The sequence below is a fragment of the Accipiter gentilis genome, chromosome 33 (genome assembly GCF_929443795.1).
Source record: "Accipiter gentilis chromosome 33, bAccGen1.1, whole genome shotgun sequence".
NCBI lineage: Eukaryota > Metazoa > Chordata > Aves > Accipitriformes > Accipitridae > Astur > Astur gentilis.
In genome coordinates this window covers 5,570,097-5,574,743 of record NC_064912.1, presented here as the reverse complement: position 1 = coordinate 5,574,743, position 4,647 = coordinate 5,570,097, and the positions used below count along the sequence as shown (strand labels likewise).

The window sequence follows — 4,647 nt, the reverse complement described above, 5'->3', positions numbered from 1 at the left end:
CTTTCAGACAAAAAGCAAACATCTCCATTGCCGCTTGAATCAAGTTATGTGTTGTAAGGACTCAAGTTCCAGTCTGGAAAGACTTGGCATAAAGCTCATGTTATAGAGAGAGGTGAAGCATATGCCTTTTAGGAATAAATGAAGCATTATGATAAACTTTTATAATACTGATAAAATGACTGGTTTTGCTGCTACTTTCATAAATTCTTCGAAGACCTTCCAAAATCATTGTCTCCCTTCTTATCTCACCTCCCACTCAAATCTTCTCTTCCCACTGAAACAAGGTTGCTTTTTATTTTTTTTTTCCTTCTGTTTTTCTTCTCTCCCCTCCGCCTACAAAAACAATGATATTTCAGCTCTACTTTAGGGACGGAATAATTTGCACAGCCTTTTTTCTTCACACATCTGTACTGTAAAACTGAAAAAATGTGGTAACAGGAACATGTCAAACTTTCAAAAAAAATCACTTGAGGTAAGAAAAAGCAATACAGCACAACAGCAATTAAAACCAAATTTCCCAGAAAGTTGAAGAAAATTAAATTCTAGTTAAAAATCTTAACATTTTACCCAAATAGGAAGCTAATAAGCAACCTGGATGTCCTTAAAGATGACCAAGGACAGAGTAGTAGAGGACATGGTATACAGGGACAGGTCTAAGAGTTCCTAAAAGGATTGAATTTAATCTTTGCTAGAAGATTAAAGCTGTATTAGAACTTTAAATAATTGGAAAAAATACCCTGAAAAGCTTATTGCATTTTCAGTTTTTCTTTTGGGTACACACGATGCTTTGCTTATTCCCTGGCCAATTGTTCAATACAAAGTTTTTATTAATTTAGCACGTGTTGGCTACTTGGCCAAGAAAGGAAGCACTACTGCATTAAATCATAAATAACGATACCAGACAACAGGCAGATGAATCCAACCATGTGAAAAGTATGTGGTGTTTCAGGTTCTCTGTGTGTGTGTGTGTGTGTGTGTGTGTGTATGTGTGTGCCACTCGCATTTATCTATTCACATGCTTCTCACCTTCCTTCAGTCCAAATCTTACTCAATATTATTACATTTGTCATTTCATCCAGCCACCAAAGGAAACACTCTCAATATATCCATCATGCATGGTGTGGAGGAGAGTACTCTTGAACATTTAGCACTTGTATTTCCTGTAAAGATATAAAGGAAGCAAAACATAATACCTCCTCACCATTCCTGGCAATCATCAGGGTTTCTTCTCTTTACCTTCCCAGAAGGATCCAAGCACTTTTTAGAGTAAACGTTGCTGCTAAACTGCAAAACATGCAATATTTAATCCCTTATCTTTATGTCTTCTCTTCCCTTGCCAAACTACAATATAACAGGAACCCAGGCAGAAGAGTCACGTAGTTCTGTTCGGGTGCATGTGACGTGATTAACAGCACATTAAGCTCATCAGCCTCATCATGACCTGTTGGACTGATGGGTAAGTCTACACCTACAGGCACGTAGCTGCCTTTCCTGCGGCTTGGACAACAAACCTGGGAGTGAGAAGAAGGAGCCTTCTAGAACCCTTATCCTTCCTTCCTCCTCCGTACTTGAAGGTGCACAGAAATAGGAGCTGTCCATGAGAAAGACAGCTAAAGAGAAGGCTAACTCCCACCCATCACCGGAGAGAAGCGGTGCGGGGCCCAGCCGAGAGCAGCGGGCACATATTCACCGGTAAGTGGCCCTCCCCAGTGTCGGTGCCCCCTGAGCAGCACTTGGCTGAGCAGCTACAGGCTCATTTCAGCTCAGTGGTATTTCTGGGATCCTCTTAGATGAAATGTCCTGTTTAAAAGCAGTCAGTTTGGAAGTTGCCTTTTTTTTCTTCCTACCAACAAAACCCAATTCTTCCTCATGTATCACGTAGGGTTGCCTGAGAAACACATCTGATACCGGATTAACCTTGCTTTTGGGGGAAGCAAACCTTCAACCCAGGCCCGAGCTGACTCACACGCACACGCAGGCACACGCATGCGGGGTGGGCACTAACCTCATCGGGCTCCTCTGCCCAGCCCGGCTGCCAACCACCACTGCCGGGCAGTAAAAAAGCTGGGAACCTTGTCAGCAGTACACCTGTTTGTAAGTATGGTGTGTACGGTATGGATGGTGCAACTGTGGATAGCTCTGCGACCAACGCGGTAAAAAGGAAAAGGAAAATGACTTTGAACACCAACGTATTTTTACCTTTTCAGACTAAGCTTTTATTTTGATATTACAAACCATTTTTTTTTTTTTTTATTCACAAATCACGGTTGTGATATAAACACTAATTTCTAAAGACAGATATACACATTTTCTGGGTTTGTAGGGTGCTTTTTTAAATCTGTTTAGAAGTCACTATGTTCCACATATGGTAGTAATAATTTTTTCATAAGTCATATTATCAGTAGTTATTTATATAAGTGAAAACATTCCCAATATATATTGTAAAAAAATTTCAAATGCTTTTCTTACATAACTATTTCAGACATACAGTTTAAAATGACTACTAGGAGTAATGTAGGAGCTTTATAAACAAAATATTTTCTAATATGGGCTGCACCCTCAACCTTTCAAGATTAGTTTAATAGACTAAAATGCCATATAATCATTTGGAGAGTGGGAGTTGTAAAGCCATCTCATGAAAATTAAAATTGCAAATAAATTCTGTTATTCCCCACATTAGACATTTTGTGTGTGCAATTCCAAAATGATGTATCATCCACACTTTGAATTGGAAGCCTAACATTTGGTAAACATTTTTCACGTTGCTTTTATCGTGGTGTTTAAATGAAATATACTTTTTTTTTTTTTTTTTTTTTTTAATAGGAGGCTTGTTTCATATATCTTATATTATAAATGTGGGGATTGAACTCTTAATAAATTTCAGTTCATTCCCTCACCAGTATAAATATATGTTACTGCCCCATTTTTCATTAACATAGTCTCTTTCTCTCTCTGTTTCAATTTTAAAGATAATTTATTTTTCATTCTTAGATATAAATGCTACAGAAACTTTGTTTTCAAATCTTGTGAAACTTTATTGATGGTTATTGTTCAACTGATCATACTGCATGCACATACGATGACAAAGAGAAAGCCTGATCACAAACACTTTTTTTAAAGCAGAGTTGTTATAGCAAGTTGGCAGGTTCACAGCGGTGAGTTGATAATTTACTAAGGTGCTTGCCAGTAGGCACGCACATTACACATGAGGATATAACTATCTGCAGCAAAACTGTAGCGAGACAGTTTTCTGCTTTATTTATTTAAATACAAAAACAAGAAGACCCGTGACAAACACCCCAACTTAGGTTAACTTGTAAACAGGACAACATGGAAAGAGTCCAAACATATGCACAGACAAACTGCAATTTTTCAACTATGCTTGAAACTGCCACCTGGGCGTCTGCTGGGCTGCACCTGCCCGAGACCCAGCCAAGCAGCCTTCTCCAGTCAGTGCTCGGTCAGAAGAAGGTCCCTCTTTTGTCCCAGTTGAAAAGTTGTCTTGGGCCCAGTATTTAGCAAAATGGCCTTGGTTTGAAAATAAAATAGGGGCAAGTTGTCATGCCTTGAAAAATTGCAGATTGTTTACACGACACAGTCATGTTTCAAAAAGTACCAAGCTGATGAAAATACCATGATTATCTCTACTCAATGATTGCAATACTTGTAAAATGCTTATATAAATCTGAATATGATTATCATATAATTCCATAAAAATGATACGTCTGTCTCTAACAGTTGGTCTACTAGGCTAAATCTAAAGCATCATAGGCTGTGTATTTCTAGAACTTAACAACTCCACTGCACGGATGTAAATTTTATACATTTTTTTTTTACTGGTACAAAGAATTTAAGTTTTTATTACTTTCTTTTTTGGAAAAAAAAGAAAAAAATAGAAACAGTGCTTTTATCACCTTTTTATTATTGTTTTTTTTCCCTCCCATAATATAAAAGTCAGCAATGATATCAATAATTTATTTTACTGGAAGAAATATAAAAAGAATGCTTGTTAATGGTCTAACTAGCAGTTTTTGCCTAAATAACTAGTTATGGTTAAATAGCTGAATACTGCCTGGTGGAATGCTTTAAAAGGGTGCCTTCGGACAGGGTTTAATCTGATTTTTATGTACAAGTGTCGAGAGAAGCACCCCTAATAAGAACATAACCTTTGGCTTTGAACAAACAGTGAATAATTTAAGACAGGTGATATATGATAGTTGGTGCAGTGGGGCCCCTTTTTGCTTCATTAATTAATATTTTAGCCAAACCCCATTCCCATGTCCCCAATTTCCCCCCTCCCTCCCTCTCATAAACTAAAATAAATGTAGATGCAGAAAAAAATGACTACTGTAGTCACTTACACTCTTACAAAACATGTGATAACCCCAATAGCTTAATATTCAGCATATATAATTCATTTACATGATATAGCACTCTTGATTGTGGCCCTAAAACAGTTTTTATTCATATCTAGCAGCTTTCTAGATCAACCACAAAAACTTCTACAGCCAGCAATCAAACTACGTAACCTTCAGAAATTAAAGACCCACAATATTAAAATACACAGAACAAAATATCTGAGGTATAAGATAAAAAATGTAATTTTTCCTCTTTTTAGAGTTGCTAAAATGATGCACTACTGCATGT

The 4,647-nt window shown here is 37.2% G+C and overlaps 1 protein-coding gene across 23 annotated transcripts in view; it reads right to left on the bottom strand.

Annotated features, from left to right (window-relative positions):
* Positions 1-2,209: 2,209 nt before the first annotated feature.
* The window catches only part of RBFOX1 (RNA binding fox-1 homolog 1), a 1,352,985-nt gene continuing 1,350,547 nt past the window's right edge, over positions 2,210-4,647 (bottom strand). For all 23 annotated transcript variants that reach the window (XM_049791518.1, XM_049791517.1, XM_049791521.1 and 20 more), the window contains one exon: positions 2,210-4,647. This exon is cut by the window's right edge. The gene's annotated coding sequence lies outside the window, so the exon portion shown is untranslated.